The sequence below is a fragment of the Pleurodeles waltl genome, chromosome 5 (genome assembly GCF_031143425.1).
Source record: "Pleurodeles waltl isolate 20211129_DDA chromosome 5, aPleWal1.hap1.20221129, whole genome shotgun sequence".
In the NCBI taxonomy this organism is placed as follows: Eukaryota; Metazoa; Chordata; class Amphibia; order Caudata; family Salamandridae; genus Pleurodeles; species Pleurodeles waltl.
In genome coordinates this window covers 638,559,645-638,582,198 of record NC_090444.1, presented here as the reverse complement: position 1 = coordinate 638,582,198, position 22,554 = coordinate 638,559,645, and the positions used below count along the sequence as shown (strand labels likewise).

The 22,554-nt window shown below is 48.6% G+C and overlaps 1 protein-coding gene across 2 annotated transcripts in view; it reads left to right on the top strand.

Annotated features, from left to right (window-relative positions):
* The window catches only part of KMO (kynurenine 3-monooxygenase), a 572,599-nt gene that overhangs the window by 440,616 nt on the left and 109,429 nt on the right, over positions 1-22,554 (top strand). The window lies entirely within an intron of this gene.

Below are 22,554 nucleotides of genomic sequence, written 5' to 3'. Positions count from 1 at the left end.
TTTGAACATGAATTCTTTGATGCCCATGGTGAGGGGAGCGGTGAGGTCGGTGAGGAGGTTGCTGAAGTAGGTGTGAGTTACTGGTAGCCAATAGACGAGGGTGCCTTTGATAGTGGTTTTACTGTCCATCTGAAATTGAAGTGCATGTGTTCCATTAAAATGGCATCTGGGTCAGCTTAAGAGGTGCTCTTGATGGCGTCTCTGTGGATGATGGCGAGTCCACCTCCTGGTTATAGGGTTGGTCCTGGTGTGGGATACTGTATCCAGTAGGCATGACTGCTGTGAGATCTGGTGCTGATGTGGGGTTGAGCCAGGTATTGGTGAGGAAGAGGAGGTCCAGGTGTTGTTGGAGTTGATGAGGTCTCAAATCTTGATGGAGTACTTGCCTAGTGAGCGTGTGTTGAGGAGCATGCATTCAAGTGACTTTGTTGTGTGGGGTGGATGTGCAGTGCTGTGTGAGTGCTAGTCTTGAGTTCTGACTTGGAAGGGGGTATTGTGTGGGCGTGGGCTGAGGGAGCGGGCATGTGGCAGCAGGTGAAGTGCCAATGCAAGAAGGCATAAGAGCCCACAGTGGACTGAGGTGTAGCTCGGCAAGAGCATTTGTGGTGGCGTCCAACATTAAGCAGTGTAACACTAGAAGGTGTTTGAACCAGTGTTCCCAGTGCTGGATGCAGTCCAGGCGTGAACAGGTGCAGATGGGCCTGCATATGGCATTCCGGTGGTGAACTGCAACCTGCCCTCTGCATGCATTAACTGCACTTTCACTCTGTAGCCTCCAACAAGTAAGGCTTTGGAGAGTTGAAGGAGTGAGGGGGGCAGAGTGCAGGATCATCAAGAGTGGGAAAGCCCAGTTGAGATAGCAGGAAAGTCCAGCAAGAGCAGCAAGGCAAGAAAATGCGACCAGCGGAGCAAGTCAGGGGGCAAGAACTGACAGAAAATACCAAGATGCAAAACCAAGCAGTAAGAGGAGCAAAAGATACAAAAGGGGCAGTTAAGTTAAGAAGAACAAAGGATGCAAAAAGAAGCAGTTAAGCAGACAAAAGGGGCAAATAGAACAGAAGGCACAAACAGGAAAGAACAGTTGATCGAACAAATGGCACAAACAGGAACAAACAGTTTCCAAGTCAGGGGTAGATTATGCAGCTAACAAGAAAAATGGCAGGAGACAGGCACCAACACGAGTCAGAAAGGTAAGGCAAGGTGAAGGTCACACTGAAGCCGCCTGGGCACCTTCTTGGGAGACAATATGTTGTGGTGGAAAGTAACTATAACTCACGCCCCAACCATGCACAGTGTTGTCATTGAGATGTTGTAGTGATGTTATCTATGATATCATAGAACATGTCATGAGTGATGTAATGTCTGATGTAATTAGCAGTGCATGGTGAGGACACGAGTTATAGATTTTTTAGGACATGAGTTAAAGTTACTTGAGATAACTATAACTGGTTGTTTTGTAATTTAAAGTGGTATGTTTTACCTGACATTTTTACCTAATTATAACAACCATTTAACCTTTTATTTCAGTGAAAATCTAAGGTTTTTTTAACAGAAAGTAAGATATTATTGGAGTTCCTAACTATAAGCTCACTTTAACCTTTGTTTTCAGTGAAAATGTATGTTTTTTTAAACATAAAGTAAGCTGTCAGTAGCTGTGTGCAGAATGGGGTTGGGCGCTCAACCCCCAAACGTGCACGACCTTTGGCCCTGTGTGGCATGGGCTTGGGCACAGAACCTGGCTCTTGACTATGTGCAGCATGGGGCTGGGTGCAGGCCAGGCACTGTGCCCAAACTACCATGTGTGCCCTACCCCTAGCAGCGCAGGTCTTTGGCCGTACATCGCATGGGGTTGGGCAGCTCTACCCAACCACCACAGGCATACCACCTCCTGCGGTGCATGGCCTCTGACATGGTGTTGGGTGCAGGGCCTGCGCCCAAGTCCCACGCTGCACACAACCAAAATGCATGTGTGCCATGGGATTGGGCACAGGACCTGCGGCCAGGCCCTGTACCCAACCCACCATGGGCATCCTACTCAGTGTGGGCGTGGCATGGTGTCAGACACCCAATCCGGACAGCTGATGCACCAAACTTTCAGCCATGTGTAGTGTGGTGTTTGGCCTTGCCTGTGGCCAGACCCTGCAGCCTACCCTAGCAGACGCCCAACCCCAGGCTGTGCATGACTATGTCGTATAACAATATAAAGGGTGCTGTTTTAAATCAAATGGTCAAAATACAAAAAGCAACAGGTCTATTGGCTTTATCAAGGGTGCGTACATCAACATAGATAAAAAAGACCAATGACTTTGTCAAAAAGTAATTAATAAATATATTAAAATGTTATATTTTCATAAATTCACACATTGACATCTTTAATAATAGTATCTCAAAATATTTTCAAAACGTATTATTAAAAAAGCATTAAACATGTCTTTGAGTATTTTTTAAAACATTTTTCAGGCCACAAATTGAAGCCATAGAACCAACCACAAGGGTTCCCTGCACTCCACCCGAAGAACATACGATTTCAACTCAGCGTGCTTTGCAAAAAATATGGTAAGCTCCCCTGAGGTCATGGATTCAAAGACCCAGGAGACTTACTGTGTTTTTTTTATGTTTTAATGTTGCTGAGATACTGCTGCTCTCCCTGAAGCCATCCACAACTTAATAAAAAATGGTTAGTGGTGCCCCTACCCCTACTAGGGCCACCACCAGCCCAAGACTAGACTAGGGCTATAGACCACAAAAAAACAATTGGAAGAACTGCTAAAACCTTTTAAGGATTGCAAAGAGGTCCAAATTAACCTGGCATTAATGGAAAAGAAATTAGAGAAACATAAAGCTGAAGTTGAGACCAAAAAAGGTAGGAAATTCAATCAGGATAGAATAGATTATGCTACTGGCAGAATTTACACCTTTGCCAAAACATTTGACTACCTGTACAGCAGACACGAATGGAGCAAAATATGGGCACAAAGATTACACAGATTATTAAGGACAGCGCGGAAATCAGCTTGGTGGGTGAGCGTACAACAACTTCGAGGCCCAGAATGGATTTTCCTGAGGAGGGAAAGTTGTACCAAATGGAGATGAGAAGGAAGGGGGTAGAAGTACTGGTGAAAGGAATGATTCCACTGCCAGATGGAGAACAAGGAGGATAAGGAGGTCCAAAAAGCGGAGGAAGAGGACATGGCTACGCAGGCAAAAAAAGTAACCTTAGAAATGGATAACAACTTAATCATTAATCTTTTAAACAAAATACTGAATGAAAAGCATACAAAGTTGCTGCATAAAGGTCTAACATTTGGCCCCCTGGTGGAGATGGATTTGGCTACTGCTAAAATAGATCTGTATACATTTTCCAGAAAGTTGAAATTAAAGAAATACTTTGCTCAACAAAAGAAGCTACAACAAGGAAACACAACTAAAATCAAGGGAAAAAGGAATACCATATTGGCATCCACAGCAGAGGATTTAACTAATCTGAAGATCTTAACAGCATTGGCATTGGAGGCAGATGACGTATCCACACAATATGAGACAGAAAAGTTGACTATTTCACAATTTAGTAAATATTTGGGTATCTCAGTATCAGAAACAACATTGAGCGGATGCAAGCCGAAATCCAAGTGCTGCCCACAACTCCCACCAGGTAATAAGATAGATGTCTTCCACAAAATGGTGGCAGGTCTGCATAGAATCAGCAAAAATGCCTCAAAAAATAAAAGAGACAAATTAAACAATATGACGGCAGATGACTGGTGGGCACTGAGGGATCTACAGGAGGATAAGGATGTTGTCATCAAAGCCTCTGATAAGGGAGGAAATATCATCATCTTAAATAAAGTACAATACATTGAAGAAACCAAGAGGCAACTGAGGAACATTGAACATTATCAGAGATTAGGAGAAGATCCAACAAGGCAGTTTAAGGAGGAATTCCATCAAAAATATAAAAACTGGAATGGAGAGGCACTACTAGATGAAGAAGAATATTGTTATTTGAAAATTGATCATCCTGTCAGTCCAACAATATATTTTTTGCCAAAAGTACACTAAGACATGCTTAATCCACCAGGGAGGCCAATAATGAGTCCGATGAGAGCCCTATTGGGGAACACTTCTCAGTTTATTGACCTCTTCCTCTTCCCATATGCAACCACCTTGCCATCATATCGCAGGGACTCACAAAACCTCCTTAATAAAATAGAGGGGAAACCCTGGAAATCCTTCTGTTGGATGGTGCTGGTGGATGTAGTATCATTGTACACCTCAATCAGACACTCAGATGGGTGGAGAGCCTGTGAATACTTTTTAAAGTTCCAGTATCTTTGTTAGAGCACTGTAGAATGATAATTGAGATGATGGACTTGTGTCTTCAGCATAATGTGTTCTATCTCCAAAAACACTGCGTGGCCATGGGGACATCCTTCGCACCAACCTACGCAAACCTCATGATGAGTTGATGGGAAGCAGAGATGCTGTGGAATGCAGAAAACTTGGCTTGAGCGGATCAGGTCATCATGTGGGTTCTCTATAATGACAATCTCTTTTTGCAATGGGAAGGTGAGAGAGAGGATTTTGATGACTTCATCAAATCCCTTAACAATAACCCACAAGAGTTAAAATTTACCTTTGAGGTCAGCAACACAACAATACATTATGTGGACCTCAATGTGTATGTAAATTATGACAGGTTATGCACAAAGATCTGCAGGAAAACCACCAATACTAATAGCATTCTGCAAGCCAATAGTGGCCACCCACGTTACACTTAAGTGGAGCGTACCCTACAGGGAATTCCTCTGGGCAAGGAGAAACTGATCAGAGTTAGAAGATTTTGAGATACAAACAGGAGAAATGTATGAGTGCTTCTAAGCAGCAGGATACCCAGAAAAATACCTGAATGAAGCATTTCTGAGAGGCAGGAAAAGGAAAAGAGAGGAACTATTGGCAGCAAAATCAAATATTCGAAAAAACCTGGGTGATAAGGAGGCAGAAGGACCTCTGAGATACATCATGGAATGTAATACATCCCACAGAGAAATAAGGGATCTACTGAGAGAGAACTGGTGTGTCCTTAAGATGGATGAGACCATGAGAGGTGCAATTTCAGAACAACCAAACATAAACAAAAATACTCCCACCCTAGGCAACAGACTAACCAACGTTTATATGCAGACAGCTTGGTGTCATATATATAAATATCTATATATATATATATATATATATATATATATATATATATAATCATTTTTTTTTTCAGTTGAAGGCAACCTCTGCTTCCAGCAAGTGAGAGCTGTTTGACAGCTCTCTCCTGCTGGAACCGAAGTGTTTGCTCTGAGCTGTGAAAGCTCCCGCCAAGTCAGAGCACACAGCTATGTCCTGGGGGTGGGCACCCCGGGACATTGTAGGAGCCGGCCCTGGGGCGTAGTAGTCCCCATTACCATCATTGGCTCAATGAGGTGGGCCGAGCGGCCTCCCTCCAACCTAGTTAGACCCGGGGAGGTGGTGGTCCCTCGGGTATGGGGTCCGCAGTGGACCTCCTATCTTATTTAATTGTAGCCCCAGGGATGTGGCAACCCTCGGGCTGTGGGGGGCCAGGCAGACCCCACATTCAATTGGAGATTAGCCCAAGGGAGGTAGCTGTCTCCAGGGCTGTTATCGAGACGGGGCCACTCACCTGAAAAGCATGATGTCTGCAGGGGCGATGGTATGCCCCCAACCTCCTGGAATACCTCTTGGCACTTCCTGGTGCACACATAAATCCCGGCAGGTGTCTCAAAAGGAAAAGGGGAGTGGAAGAGAAAGAAACAAAACACTGCCACGTCTTGCCGGTCCAGCCAGGCACCCTGTATCTTCAGGGGGCAGGTCGTTGTCGACAGAGTGATAGTAGAGTTAGTGCACTCAACTTCATTGAAACTGAATCTCTCTTTCTGATATGGGAGCGGTAGAAGAAAACCGGGATGCTTCAGCACTTTTCTTGGATAATAATAACTGTTGGCACAGTTACTAACACTGCGTTACCAAAAACCCAAACTGAGTACCATAACAATAAGTACTGCACCACTAGGGCTGGCTTCACAGAGATTCACTGTTGCACACCACAATTAGAACTGTGGTTGCACTTATCATGCACAAGAAAGACATTGGGCATTAATTATATCACATACAACTTTCCTGCATGCATAGGGCTAAAATAAAAGGAACAAAAACAATCCAAGAAATACAAATGTCCACTCTGGGTTCAAACAATTAGGGTGGCACAGTTTGGTTTGGTTTCACTGTGTGTGTGAAAAACCCTTCAAAAAGCAAACTCCTCAAACCTGAAACACAGGCATGAATGACACAATTTAAATCCAAGAGTTATGCCATAAATGCTCTTTTAAAATTGCATTGTCACTTTTTGTAGTACTTGAGATCAAGCAGATTTCCTGAAGCACATTTAGGCAAGTAACTATAATAATAATGTAGAATGTTCAGAAATGCATTTGTCTCTTCGAGATAAGCAATCTGCCAAAATACGAGGTCTGAAATACACCAGCTGTTCTAGGAAAGCGCGGCGCTCAAAGAACAAAGCCCCTGGAGAATACTAGTCACTTAGCTGCAGTCTTTTCCGGAGTGCTGGAGGAATGCCTGGTGTCAGCTGGTACAGGAACAAAGAAAAGAATTGCCTCAAAAGTTCTGAATACGAGGATGACAGCAGGGGCTGGACTGCCAAGTCAAATGCTGAGATCAGGAGGCAAAACAAAGCCAAGCAGGGAGGCATGCTTCACTCTGCTATTTATAGCCAATCAGGAAAGCAGTTGAGTTTCCACATGTGGATGAGTCACCACACCCAGCACATGTCTACACCTGCTCACATTAGCAAACAAGCATTGGTAAAACAAGCATTGATAAAACGAATAGTGTAACACAGCACATTGTGTTTACTTATAAACATGAAGGTTTAACCAAGAACAGAGTGGGTGGGGGGGTGGCCCCACTGCATTTAATAGAATGTTAGCCCCAAGGAGGTGGTGCTCCCTGGTGATGCCGGTGGGGGGGTTGGCCTTCCTGTGTTTACTTATATGAAAGCATCAGGGAAGTGGCTGTCCACGGGGCTATAGGCAGGGCACCCGGCCCCTCCACATTTTATCAGATTGTGCCTCCCTCTAAATTTAATTAGATGATAGCCCTGGGGAGGTTTTGATCCCTGGAGCTGCAGGGGGGCCAGACAGGCCCCCTGTATGCAAACTTTCAATGCCCCTGGGACATGGCCCACACGTGGCTTCTTAAAAACAAACACGGGAGCCCACTTTTTTATTTTTCATTTTTGTTGCAGATTTGTGGATCCACTGTGAATTTGTGGGAAAATAAAACGAAAAGCTTTTTTGCCCTGGAGCAGGACCCTCTGGGACCACAGCACTAGAGCTAAGGTGTCATGGTGTCCCTATTGTGGCCCATTTTATTTTTTTCATCTTTTTTGGATGCCAACACTTCCTGGTTGAAGTGTTGGCAGCCAATCAGAGCACTGCATTTCCCTGCACGAGCTTGTAATTATTTGTGAACCCTTCGCGCCTCTAGATATCTGTAGTTAGTTTTTTTTTCAGATTTCAAAAAGTACTGAACAGATTTACATCAAATAACAAAACGTACTCTTTCTGGAACAAGAGCTGGCTTTCTGCAAAATGTTTTGTAATTCCATCCAGCAGCTCGGGCTGTAGTATGTTTGAAATCCCTATGGGAAATTCCATGGGGAAAACATGTTTTGGGACACTCTATTTTTCTCAGCGCTGCTTGATGGATCACCCCAAAATTTCAAGACAGCAGCTGAATGTTAGAAATGGGGTCTTTGGTTGACAGTCTGGTTACCCCCTGTTCAAGCAAGGACCCTCACTCTAGTTAGGATAAAAGAGAATCACCCTCAGCTAACCCCTGCTTACCCCCTTGGTAGCTTGGCAGAGCAGTAGGCTTAACCTCAGAGTGCTAGGTGTAAAGTATTTGTACCAACACACACAGTAACTTAATGAAAACACTACAAAATGACACAACACCAGTTTAGAAAAATAGGAAATATTTATCTAGACAAAACAAGACCAAAACGACAAAAATCCAACATACACAAGTCAAGTTATGATTTTTTTAAAGGTTTAAAATAAAAAGAGTCTTTAGGTAGTTGTAACACCACACTAGCGCTGCTAGCGTGAAAATGTACCTGGTTTGCGTCAAAAATAACTCCGCACGGGCGGTGTGCGTCGAAAGTAACCCTGCACGGCTGTGTGCGTCGAAAACAACTCGGCACGGCGGTGCGCGTTGAAAAAGCCAGCCACACGACGATCCGAAAGTCCCGCGGCGCAGGGTGCGATCTCTTAGCCTCCGTCAGCGATGCTGCGCGTCGTTTCTCCTGCTCCGGGCGTCGGTTTTTCGGTCGCGTTTCCTGCGGCGTCGTTTCTCAGCTGCGGAACCGGCGTTGCGTCGTTTTCTCAGCCGCGATCGGATTCGCGTCGATCTTTTCTCCGCACGGCGCTCGGTGCGTGTATTTTTGTCCTTAGGCTGCCAGCCTCTCCTTTCAGGGTCCCAGGAACTGGAAGGGCACCACAGAGCAGAGTAGGGGTCTCTCCAGAGACTCCAGGTGCTGGCAGGAAGAAGTCTTTGCTATCCCTGAGACTTCAACAACAGGAGGCAAGCTCTACATCAAGCCCTTGGAGATTTCTTCTTCAAGATGGAAGGCACACAAAGTCCAGTCTTTGCCCTCTTACTCTGGCAGAAGCAGCACTGCAGGAAAGCTCCACAAAGCACAGGCAGGGCAGCACGTTTTCCTCAGCTATCAGCTCTTCTCCAGGCAGAGGTTCCTCTTGGTTCCAGAAGTGTTTCTAAAGTTTGTAAGTTTGGGTGCCCTTCTTATACCCATTTTAGTCTTTGAAGTCACCTTTCTTCAAAGGGGACTCACACCTTCTTGTGAAATCCTGCCTTGCCCAGGCAAGGCCTCAGACACACACCAGGGGGCTGGAGACAGCATTGTCAGAGGCAGGCACAGTCCTTTCAGATGAGAGTGACCACTCCACCCCTCCCTCCTAGCAGAGATGGCTAATCAGAAAATGCAGATCACACCCCAGCTCCCTTTGTGTCACTGTCTGGTGTGAGGTGAAAAACAACCCAACTGTCAAACTGACCCAGACAGGGAATCCACAAACCAGGCAGAGTCACAGAATGGTTTAAGCAAGAAAATGCTCACTTTCTAAAAGTGGCATTTCCAAACGCACAATCTTAAAATCAACTTTACTAAAAGATGTATTTTTAAATTGTGAGTTCAGGGATCCCAAACTCCACATGTCCATCTACTCTCTAGGGGAATCTACACTTTAATCATATTTAAAGGTAGCCCCCATATTATCCTATGAGAGAGAGACAGACCTTGCAACAGTGAAAACGAAATTGGCAGTATTTCACTGTCAGGACATATAAACCAGATTACTATATGTCCTACCTTATCCATACACTGCACCCTGCCCTTGGGGCTACCTAGGGCCTACCTTAGGGGTGCCTTACATGTAAGGGAAGGGAAGGTTTAGGCCTGGCAAGTGGGTACACTTGCCAAGTCGAATTTACAGTGTAAAAATACACATACAGACACTGCAGGGGCAGGTCTGAGACATGATTACAGAGCTACTTATCTGGGTGGCACAACCAGTGCTGCAGGCCCACTAGTAGCATTTGAGTTACAGGCCCTGGCACCTCTAGTGCACCTTACTAGGGACTTACCAGTAAATCAAATATGCAATCATGGATAAACCACTTACATACAATTTAAACAGGAGAGCATATGCACTTTAGCACTGGTTAGCAGTGGTAAAGTGCTCAGAGTTGAAAAGCCAACAGCAACATGTCAGAAAAAATTAGGAGGCAGGAGGCGAAAAAGACTGGGGATGACCCTGCATAAGCAAAAGTCCAACACGACCCCCTACCAGCCTAAAGCCAGGGGAGAACAATCAATACCTTGATGTACTTCCCTGATTGGGGCGATAGAACAGGGACCCAGGCCCACAACAGCAGGGGCATGTTCCAGTTCTACGCCTTCCCGACTCCAGTTGGATCCCTCTGTCCATACTCTCAGGGCCCACTAAGCTAACCCATGGGGAACCCTTCTCCACATCTACAGACACCATCTGTGCAACACCTAACTTTACTTTGCTCACAGATGTATTGCAATGGGCAGATAGTACCACCAGGGCCAACACAGTGGTGTTGCCCACTCCACCCCCGGGGTGTGACTCTCGTCCTCCCCCCCCCAGGGGCAACTCTGTCCACCAGGACAGCAAGCCACAGTGGCCCCAGACAACTGTCAGGGATGAGAGCCCGACCTCAGGCCTCTCTAACCACTGTGACTGTGGAGAGTGGGGGGTGGTAGCCCCAGGTGCCTGGCACCCTTTGACCACTCTCTCTTCCACCAGGTCAGGGATGACAACCTGACCCTGGTCCTCCCCTCTGGGGCTCTGTAACCTCCCTGCAGAAGCGGCACCCCCAGAGTCAAAAACTGTCAGGGTGCTTGTAGAAGCAGTCCTGCACAAATCTTCCACCAGTGCAGGGATGTTAACCTGCAACTGATCCTCCAACCTGGGGTCTGTACCTTCAGGTTGGACCAGGGCCAGGGGTGAGGCTTCCCTCCCCCTGCCCTCTCCTCTGGGGACCTGAACCACCCAACTAGGAGTGGCCCCCCCAGAAGACAACATGGTAGGGGCACTGTTAGCAGTAGCCCCTTCCTCCAGGTCAGGGGGGACACCCTTAACCTGGCCTCCCAATCCAGGGTCTGTACCCACAGACTGGATCACTGCCTGGCAAACCAGGACTTCCTGGGGGGCATACCTACCCCCTACCAGGTCAGAGTTTACCCTCTGAACCTGGTCATCCAACCCAGGGTCACCACCCTGCGGTTGAACCACTGCCTGGCACACCAGGACTTCCTTGGGAGCACACTTACCCCCCATCAGGTCAGAGTTTACCCCCTGAACCTGATCATTCAACCCAGAGTCACCACCCTGCGGTTGAACCATTGCCTGGCACACCAGGACTTCCAGGGGGGCACACTTACCCCCCTCAAGGGACACACTGTCCCGAAGGGCCACACAAGAGTCTGGCTGGCGCAGGTCTCCTGACCTCTGCCCATCTGACAGAGTCTGGATTCCCCCCAACCCAGAAATGGTCTTACCAAGGTCATTCATGGGGGGCTCTGCTCTCAGAGCTGACCCCTGACCCTCCAGGTTCTCCACTGGGGTCCGCAACCCCCTCTCAACCCTCTGTCTGGACTTCTGCACCCCCTCACTAGGAGTGGTACTGCCAGACACCAGAACTGGTGGGACGCTGGCTACAGCCGCCCCCCCAAGTTCTCCTGACACTGTGGGGTCTCCCTCAACAGATGGCCCTATGGTACAGGCTAGGCTCCCCTCCTGGTGTTCCCGCAGGGAACCCTCCAGGACCTGGGACCGGATCTCGGGCACCTTGGGCCTCAACCCATCCCCATTCCCTCTCCTCTGAGACTGGACATGGGGTCCCTCACCCATCCCACTACACTGGGACCTACCTGGGACACTACAATCCTTCCCTACCTCACCTGGTTGGGAACTACCTAGACCACTCCTCTCAGGAGCACCCCCAAATGCCTCTTCAGACCCTCTGGTACTCACCCAGAAGTCTGCCTCCATTGTAAGCTCCCTGGGGTCAGAGAACTCACACTCCACCTGGTGTTGGCATAGCTCTGGAAAATAAGGACTAGACATATGCTCTCCAGCAATTACATCACTCAGCCCCTCACATGAATTAACCAAAGTACCCTTCACCCAACCATCCAGTGACTCTGCTTTGAAAAAGCACCCCACATCACCCTCCTGAGACTGGTGAGACAGTACCTGACTGTCCCTGACACTCAACCCACACTCTTCTGGGATGTTTTCACACTCCATAACCAGGACTTCTACCTGGGGGAAACCCCTCTCCCTGTCACTCTCACCTAGAGTCAGTAGAGTGTCCCTCCCCCCAGTAGGAATATGACTCCCCATGCCAGTTCCCCAATCCACCTCAGGGACCCTGTGCATCACTGGAGCTACCTCATACCCCTGACCCTCCTGGCGTGTGTTAACTCCCTCCTTCAAGTAGGGCACCACCTCTCTGGGCATGTGCACTTCTGCAGCATCACTGGATATACAATTGTTGCTGCCACCATTCCAGCTGGACTCAGCCTCATGACTTCCAGCTCTTTCAATTTAAGCTCGTAAGCATAAATCATTTTTTTAATCTCTAAGTTCCTCCTCCTTTCTTCCAACTCCCAATCGAGCTTTTTCAGCTCCCATTGGTACTCCCTCTCTGCCTGTCTGTCCTGTAACTCTTCAGGAGTCAGACCCTTGGGTGACACCCTGCCACCCCTCCTGGGGACCCTCCCCCCAGGCGTAACAGGTTCCTCCACTATACCACTGTGTATCCTCTGCACTTCCCCACCCATATTCTCCTCCTCTGTGTGCCCTCCAGCCTTCTTGATTGTCACCCAAGCCCTCTGTGCCTGTTGCAGCTCCCCCTCCCTGGTGGAGCTCTCAGTGGGACAGTCAAGATCTTTAAGGAACTGTTTCAATTGAGCAACTGAGTACTCCTTCAGTTTCTCCATTTCAAACACAGCTCCAGCTGTTGCATCTCCAGATTGAGACATGATGGTCACAAGTGCAAAGTTCCAAAAGGCAGAAAAAAATAATTTCCCAATGAAGTAAAAAGAATCAGTCAAGGGATCAGCAAAATCATGGAAGTAGAATAAAAAGAGTCCTTAAGAGAAAAATCAAAAGATCACCAAACAAGTAGTATGTGGTCACGTAGTGGTCTGAGATCAAAACAGTAGTGTACACTCAATTACTGTATGTCAAGTACAAATACAAGTCCAATCCCGACCGCTGGTCACCAATGTTAGAAATGGGGTCTTTGGTTGACAGTCTGGTTACCCCCTGTTCAAGCAAGGACCCTCACTCTAGTTAGGATAAAAGAGAATCACCCTCAGCTAACCCCTGCTTACCCCCTTGGTAGCTTGGCAGAGCAGTAGGCTTAACCTCAGAGTGCTAGGTGTAAAGTATTTGTACCAACACACACAGTAACTTAATGAAAACACTACAAAATGACACAACACCAGTTTAGAAAAATAGGAAATATTTATCTAGACAAAACAAGACCAAAACGACAAAAATCCAACATACACAAGTCAAGTTATGATTTTTTTAAAGGTTTAAAATAAAAAGAGTCTTTAGGTAGTTGTAACACCACACTAGCGCTGCTAGCGTGAAAATGTACCTGGTTTGCGTCAAAAATAACTCCGCACGGGCGGTGTGCGTCGAAAGTAACCCTGCACGGCTGTGTGCGTCGAAAACAACTCGGCACGGCGGTGCGCGTTGAAAAAGCCAGCCACACGACGATCCGAAAGTCCCGCGGCGCAGGGTGCGATCTCTCAGCCTCCGTCAGCGATGCTGCGCGTCGTTTCTCCTGCTCCGGGCGTCGGTTTTTCGGTCGCGTTTCCTGCGGCGTCGTTTCTCAGCTGCGGAACCGGCGTCGCGTCGTTTTCTCAGCCGCGATCGGATTCGCGTCGATCTTTTCTCCGCACGGCGCTCGGTGCGTGTATTTTTGTCCTTAGGCTGCCAGCCTCTCCTTTCAGGGTCCCAGGAACTGGAAGGGCACCACAGAGCAGAGTAGGGGTCTCTCCAGAGACTCCAGGTGCTGGCAGGAAGAAGTCTTTGCTATCCCTGAGACTTCAACAACAGGAGGCAAGCTCTACATCAAGCCCTTGGAGATTTCTTCTTCAAGATGGAAGGCACACAAAGTCCAGTCTTTGCCCTCTTACTCTGGCAGAAGCAGCACTGCAGGAAAGCTCCACAAAGCACAGTCACAGGCAGGGCAGCACGTTTTCCTCAGCTATCAGCTCTTCTCCAGGCAGAGGTTCCTCTTGGTTCCAGAAGTGTTTCTAAAGTTTGTAAGTTTGGGTGCCCTTCTTATACCCATTTTAGTCTTTGAAGTCACCTTTCTTCAAAGGGGACTCACACCTTCTTGTGAAATCCTGCCTTGCCCAGGCAAGGCCTCAGACACACACCAGGGGGCTGGAGACAGCATTGTCAGAGGCAGGCACAGTCCTTTCAGATGAGAGTGACCACTCCACCCCTCCCTCCTAGCAGAGATGGCTAATCAGAAAATGCAGATCACACCCCAGCTCCCTTTGTGTCACTGTCTGGTGTGAGGTGAAAAACAACCCAACTGTCAAACTGACCCAGACAGGGAATCCACAAACCAGGCAGAGTCACAGAATGGTTTAAGCAAGAAAATGCTCACTTTCTAAAAGTGGCATTTCCAAACGCACAATCTTAAAATCAACTTTACTAAAAGATGTATTTTTAAATTGTGAGTTCAGGGATCCCAAACTCCACATGTCCATCTACTCTCTAGGGGAATCTACACTTTAATCATATTTAAAGGTAGCCCCCATATTATCCTATGAGAGAGAGACAGACCTTGCAACAGTGAAAACGAAATTGGCAGTATTTCACTGTCAGGACATATAAACCACATTACTATATGTCCTACCTTATCCATACACTGCACCCTGCCCTTGGGGCTACCTAGGGCCTACCTTAGGGGTGCCTTACATGTAAGGGAAGGGAAGGTTTAGGCCTGGCAAGTGGGTACACTTGCCAAGTCGAATTTACAGTGTAAAAATACACATACAGACACTGCAGGGGCAGGTCTGAGACATGATTACAGAGCTACTTATGTGGGTGGCACAACCAGTGCTGCAGGCCCACTAGTAGCATTTGAGTTACAGGCCCTGGCACCTCTAGTGCACCTTACTAGGGACTTACCAGTAAATCAAGCATGGCCTCACCCAGAGTAATGAGGGCCCAGGCAGCTGTTAATGCGAGAAAGGCAGGCAATTGGCAGACATACAGTGCTGCACACCATCCAGACTCACTTCTGGGGTGCACGGCTGATTGAAGTGCGGTCCCTTCGGCAGGGAGTTAAGGCACCATCATGGCTTCCTGGGGGGGCACCGTTGCCGCTCAGCAGTAAGCCAGTCCGCACAGCATTGCTTCCACCAGCCAGGCAATAGTGAGCCCATGTGTAGCTGCTTCAGCGCTGGGAGTTCAGGAGTGTAGGGAGAAGCCTAGTCAGTTCTGTACTCACTTGTAGGCAGGGAGACACTCATGGCTCGGATTGTCAAGTGGGAGACAGCTGCTTATCTCAGGCCACCCTCACGATGAGACACCGCTCTCCTGTCTAGGGAACATGGGAGACGAGCATCGGGAATACAGACACTCGAAGTCACCTTGTTGTCAGTGCTGATCACTCTAGTGGTTGGGCCCTGTGCAGGTACAGGGCAGCTCCGATTTAGGCCTCACACCAGACCCTCCTCATTGACCAGTGCTGCACAGCTGTGATCCTTTCAGTGTGAGAGTCCTGAGTGCAAGAAACAGGATCTGTGGCGTTCGGCAGCCTTTCATGGGATATTATAGCTGGTCTGGCAGGAAAATTAAGGATAACAGAAGGGCCGGCAGTGGAGCTAATTTAGTGTGTCCAATAAGGCCCTCGTCTTGGCCACGCCCTATTTAAGTATTAAAGTTAATATAAAAATAAGTATAATATTGTACATTAAATAAATTAATTTTATACACATATATAAATAATTAGGAAATATAAAATCAATATATAATCAATCAATCAATCATTAAATTTATAAAGCGCGCTACGTACCCGTGAGGGTTTCAAGGCGCTGGGGGGGGAGAGCTAGTGTTACTGGTCGAAGAGCCAGGTCTTGAGGAGTCTTCTGAAGGTGAGTAGGTCTTGAGTCTGTCGCAGGTTGGTGGGGAGGGTGTTCCAGGTTTTGGCGGCGAGGTATGAGAAAGATCTGCCGCCGGAGGTCTTTCTTCGGATGCGGGGGACGACGGCGAGGGCGAAGTTAGTGGAGCGGAGCTGACTGGTGGGGGTGTAGAAGCTGAGTCTGTTGTTTAGGTAAGCTGGTCCGGTGTCGTGGAGCACTATGTGAGCGTGGGTAAGAAGCTTGAAAGTGATCCTTTTGTCCACGGGAGCCATTGAAGGTTTCTCAGGTGGTGGGAGATGTGGCTGTGGCGGGGTATGTTGAGGATCAGCCGGGCGGAGGCATTTTGGACACGTTGGAGGCGTAGTAGGTCTTTTGCTGGGATGTCTGTGTAGAGTGCGTTGCCGTAGTCCAGCCTGCTGCTGACGAGGGCCTGTGTCACTGTTCTTCTTGTTTCTGTAGGGATCCACTTGTAGATTCTGCGGAGCATGCGGAGTGTGTTGTAGCAGGAGGAGGAAACTGCGTTGACCTGTTTAGACAAGGTGAGGGAGGAGTCGAGGATGAAGCTCAGGTTGCAAGCGTGGTCCGACAGTGTCGGGGGGGTTCCTAGTGCGGTGGGCCACCAGGAGTCGTCCCAGGCGGAGGGGGTGGGTCCGAGGATGAGGACCTCCGTCTTGTCCGAGTTCGGTTTCAGATGGCTGTTTCTCATCCATTCGGCGATGGATTTCATTCCCTCGTGGAGGTTGGTTTTGGCGGTGCGTGGGTCTTTGGTGAGTGAGAGGATGAGCTGGGTGTCGTCGGCGTAGGTGAGAATGTTGAGGTTGTGTTGTCGGGCCACTTGAGCGAGGGGGGGATGTAGATGTTGAACAGCGTTGGACTGAGGGATGAGCCTGGGGGGACGCCGCAGATGATGTCGGTGGCTTCGGAGCAGAAGGGGGGGAGGCGGACTCTCTGGGTTCTGCTGGAGAGGAATGAGACGATCCAGTCGAGGGCTTTTCCTTGAATTCCAGTTTCGTGTAGGCGTGATTTCAGGGTGTGGTGGCAGACTGTCTCGAAGGCGGCAGATAGGTCCAGGAGGATGAGGGCTGATGTTTCGCCGTTGTCCATTCGGCGTCTGATGTCGTCTGTGGCGGCGAGAAGGGCGGTTTCGGTGCTGTGGTTTCGTCTGAAGCCGGACTGGGAGGGGTCTAGGATGCCGTTGTCTTCGAGGTGGCTGGTTAGTTGTGTGTTGACGATTTTTTCAATCACCTTTGCTGGGAAAGGGAGCAGGGAGATGGGTCGGAAGTTCTTGAGGTCCTTGGGGTCTGCTTTGGGCTTCTTGAGGAGGGCGCGGATTTCGGCGTGTTTTCATTTTTCAGGGAATGTAGCTGTTTTGAAGGAGATGTTGATGACCTTCCGTAGTTGGGGGGCTATGGTGGAGTCGGCTTTATTGTATACGTGGTGGGGGCAGGGGTCTGACGGAGATCCTGAGTGGATGGAGTTCATGATCTTGCGTGTCTCTGTGTCGTTCACGTTGGTCCAGGAGGTCAGGTGGTTTGCACAGGTGGAGTGTTCGGGGGTGGGGTCTGGCGTGGGAGTGGCGTCAAAACTGTTGTGGATGTCGGTGATCTTCCGGTGGAAGAAGGTGGACAGTGCGTTGCAGAGTTCTTGGGATGGAGGGATGTCGTTGATGTTGGCGCTTGGGTTAGAGAGTTCTTTCACGATGCTGAAGAGCTCTTTGCTGTTGTGTGCGTTGTTGTCCAGGCGGTTTTTGAAGTGGGATTGTTTGGCTTGTCTGATGAGTTGGTGGTGCTTGTGGGTGGCGTCCTTGTGGGCTGTGAGGTGTGCGTTTGAGGAGCCATTCCTTTTTTAGCTTCCGACAGTCGAGTTTGGAATTTAGGAGCTCGTCGGTGAACCAGGTGGCTTTTCTTCTGGTTTGGTTGTCGGTGGTTTTTTTGAGTGGCGCGAGGGTGTTGGCACAGTCGTTGATCCACAGGTTGAGGTTGTTGGCGGCGGTGTCTTGGTCGGTGGAGTCGGGGGTGGGTTCTGGGCGAGGGCGTTGGTAAGCTGGTCTTCCGTAACTTTGCTCCAGCATCGGCGGGGTGGTTGTTGGGTGCGATGGTGCCCGGTATGTTTCTTGTAGGTGAAGTGGATGCAGTGGTGGTCAGTCCAGTGGAGTACGGTGGTATGGTTGAAGGTGACGTGGGTGCTTGAGGAGAAGATGGGATCAAGCGTGTGGCCGGCGATGTGGGTTGGTGTGTTGACGAGTTGTCTGAGGCCGTGGTTGGTGAGGTTGTCGATCAGGGTAGTGGAGTTGGTGTCGTTGTTGTTCTCCAGGTGGAAATTTAGGTCCTGAGGAGGATGTAATCCGTTGAGGTGAGGGCGTGGGTGCTGGTGAGGTTGGCGAGGGATTCGCTGAATGGTGCTCGTGGTCCGGGGGGTCTGTAGATGAGCGTTCCTCTGAGAGTGGTGTTGGGGTCGGTGTGGATGCGGAAGTGTAGGGGTTCGGCGGTCTTGAGGGAGTCGTCAGTGTGGGTGTCGACCTTGAGGGAGGATTTGTGGGTGATGGCTATGCCTCCTCCGATTCCGTTGTTGCGGTCCCTTTGGATGATCTTGTAGCCGTCCGGGATGGTTATTGCGATGTCGGGCGCCGAGGAGTCGTTCCACCAGGTTTCGGTCAGGAAGGCTACGTCTGGGGGGAGGAGTCGAGCAGGTCCCAGAGCTCGATGGCGTGCTTGCGTGCGGAGCGGGTGTTGAGGAGTATGCAGTGGAGGTGGTTAGTTTCGGTCTTTGTTGGTTTCATTGTTCTGTCGCAGGTGAATCTGCAGGTGCGGCATGCAAAGGTTCTGTGGGTGTTCCTTGGTGAGGGCTGGGAGCATCCTGTGATGTGGCTGGGATTGAGGGTGTTGAGTTGGTTGGCAGGCAGAGCGGGGAGCGACCTGCCTGCAGTAGCAGGGTCAAAGGTTGCTCCCTGTTACCGCGCCGCGGCTGCCATAAGAGGAGGGGAGGGTGGGAGTGGCAGCTGGGAGGCGGGAGGGCCTGTCCAATGGGAGGGCTGGGGGGCGGGGACGCAGGGGACGCAGCGGCGGGAAAAAACTGGCTAATGGAGCGGTGAGAAGGAGGGGGAGGCGGGAGGGGCCGCAGGGACGCAGCAGCGGGGAAATAGACAGAAGGAAAACCGAATGGAAGTGGCTCAGAGGCGGAGTGGGGAGCGACCTGCCTGCAGTAGCAGGGTCAAAGGTTGCTCCCTGTTACCGCGCCGCGGCTGCCATAAGAGGAGGGGAGGGTGGGAGTGGCAGTTGGGAGGTGGAAGGGCCTGTCCAATGCGAGGGCTGGGGGGCGGGCCGCAGGGGACGCAGCGGCAGGAAAAAAACTGGCTAATGGAGCGGTGAGAAGGAGGGGGGAGGCGGGAGGGGCCGCAGGGGACGCAGCAGCGGGGAAATAGACAGAAGGAAAACGGGAATGGAGGTGGCGCGGAGGCGGAGCGGGGAGCGACCTGCCTGCAGTAGCAGGGTCAAAGGTTGCTCCCTGTTATCGCGCTGCGGCTGCCATAAAAGGAGGGGAGGGTGGGAGTGGCAGCTGGGAGGCGGGAGGGCCTGTCCAATGGCGGGGCTGGGGGGCGGGGCCGCAGGGGACGCAGCGGTGGGAAAAAACTGGCTAATGGAGCGGTGAGAAGGAGGGGGGAGGAGGGAGGGGCCGCAGGGGACGCATCGGCAGAGAAATAGACAGAAGGAAAACAGGAATGGAGGTGGTGCGGAGGCGGAGCGGGGAGCGACCTGCCTGCAGTAGCAGGGTCAAAGGTTGCTCCCTGTCACCGCGCCGCGGCTGCCATAAGAGGAGGGGAGGGTGGGAGTGGCAGCTGGGAGGCGGGAGGGCCTGTCCAATGGGAGGGCTGGGGGGCGGGGACGCAGGGGACGCAGCAGCGGGGAAAAACTGGCTAATGGAGCGGTGAGAAGGAGGGGGGAGGTGGGAGGGGCCGCAGGGGACGCAGCGGCGGGGAAATAGACAGAAAGAAAGCGGGGATGGAGGTGGCGCGGAGGCGGAGAGGGGTTATAAACAACATAAAATTAATAATAGTGATAACTTAAAAATTAAAATTAACAAACATATTAACAAATAACACACTTAGGGGGTGATTCTGATTCTGGCGGGCGGCGGAGGCCGCCCGCCAGAATTCCGCCCTCCATTATACCGCTCCGCGGTCAGAAGACCGCGGAGGGTATTATGAGTTTTTCCCTGGGCTGGCGGGCGGTCTCCAAAAGACCGCCCGCCAGCCCAGGGAAAAACTCCCTTCCCACGAGGATGCCGGCTCGTAATCGAGCCGGCGGAGTGGGAAGGTGCGACGGGTGCAGTGGCACCCGTCGCGTATTTCAGTGTCTGCAAGGCAGACACTGAAATACTTTGCGGGGCCCTCTTACGGGGGCCCCTGCCGTGCCCATGCCATTGGCATGGGCACGGCAGGGGCCCCCAGGGGCCCCGCGACCCCCCTACCGCCATCCTGTTCATGGCGGCTTTCCCGCCATGAACAGGATGGCGGTAGGGGGGGTCAGAATCCCCTCGGCGGCGCAGCGAGCTGCGCCGCCTTGGAGGATTCTTAGGGGCAGCGGAAAACCGGCGGGAGACCGCCGGTTTTCCTGCACTGACCGCGGCCAAAGCGCCGCGGTCAGAATGCCCTGCGGGGCACCGCCGGCCTGTCGGCGGTGCTCCCGCCGACCCTGGCCCCGGCGGTCTAAGACCGCCGGGGTCAGAATCACCCCCTTAATTTGAAAAATAAACTTAATCTAAAAAAAGTAAATAAAAAAGATTTTTTTTTTTAAATGATTCAACTTTAAAGATGTCTCACTAACTACTTTACCTCTAAATTAACCAAAAAAGGGGAAAAATATTGAACTTTGGAGAGGTTAGATTTACTATTCCCTTTCCAGAATAAGTAGCAGGATGTTTTGGACTAGGCGGTTTAGATTTATTATCCCTACTCCATCTAAGACATGGTAGGTAAAATGTTGGGCTTTGTAGGGGGTAGATTTTCTATCCTACTCCAACTTTAGCAAAATCAGGGAAACTGTTGTACTTTTGAAGAGTTAGGTTTACTATTCCCACTCCAAGCTAAACAACAGTAGAGAAAGTGTTGGATTTCAGAAGGGTTAGATTTATTATTTCCACTCCAATCTAAGCAAGAGTAGAAAAGGTGTTGGAATTCAGAGGGGTTAGATTTACCAATCCCCGGCCAATATAGGCAAAATTAGGGAAAGTGATACGTTTCAGGGGAGTTATATTTTCTAATCCTACTGCAATCTAAGCAGCAGTGGGAATGGTATTGGACTTAATAAAAGGGGTTAGTTTTACAATTCTCACTCAACAGTAGGTAACATCATGGAAAGTGCTGGACTTCAAAAGGGTCACATGTAACATTTCAACTCAATATATTATTTTTTTTAAAAAACATTTATATACCTAACATAAAAGTATTAAAAAGGATGCAAAATAAAAAATATCTACTATATAAATACAAAAATAAAGTATTTAAAAATTATGATACACATTTTTATCAAATAAAAAACTGAATAAATAAGTGTAAAAGAAATCGCTTTCCTCCATACTGTCTAAAAAAACACAAATATCCCCCCAAAAAAAAGTAGAAATAAAACATTACTAAAAGTAAAATAATATTTAAATACAACAAATAAAATAAAAACAATAATAAATATAAAAGTAAAGTTTAGAAAGTGTACTATTCAATACACTTAGCAATTCATTAGGAAATAATGAATGTGTAACAAATAATTTAAATCATAACAAATAATCTTTAAAATAATGTACATAATTCAATACCAATTAAATATTTAATTACCACAAATTGTAATGTAAAACACTATTAGAATGCACCAAACTCTTCAACCTATGCCCCTACAAACTCAACAACGTACTACTACAATTTACATTTGTAAATACATTGTAATGGAAAATATACATTAAAAAGCAGAAAATAAACTTAAATACATAAAAACGTTATTCAATTAACATAAATAACAACTAATGAAATATGTATTTAATTTAAACTTTTAGGAATAAGAAACAGTAATTTATAATTTAAATAACTTGCCACCCTATTCCCTCGCAAACCTAACAACCCGCTACTAATTTCAAAAGTGCTAATTAAATGTAAAACAATGTTAATTACACAACAAAAATTACAAACCACAATAAAAATATTTTTTATGACAATATTTTTGACTCAATAATTATGTTGTGTAATATTTTTGAATCAATATTTGTTTCATTGACCCATCAGTGATGATTTGATATGTGTTGTCATATGCAGTTCATGACAGGGGAACAAGTTATACTTAGTTCACTAAACTGTAACTGGTAAATTTCAGGTATTTTTTTCTTCATTTTTTTCAACATTAGTTTTTATCTCATTTCAACACCCACCTATAACATCACTGTAAACTTTGTTTTTTTGTTGAGTTTCTGGAGTTTTTAATTATAATCTAAATTTAGCATAATCCCAACCCCCTTCGGCAACCAGCACCCAACACACTGTGGGAGAGCAACCCCTGCTGCACACAGCCTTCAGCAGTGTGAAGCAATGAGTAGGCCTTGTGCCCAACCTATTGCAGATGGTCAGTCCCCACTGTGCATGGCCTATGACATGAACAATGGCGGTTAGTCGCAGGGTCTGATTAAAGACCAGACCCTTGTAAAAAAATGTATGGCATTATGCTACCACGGTAAAAAAGGGGATGCTGTGCTAGATAATGTGG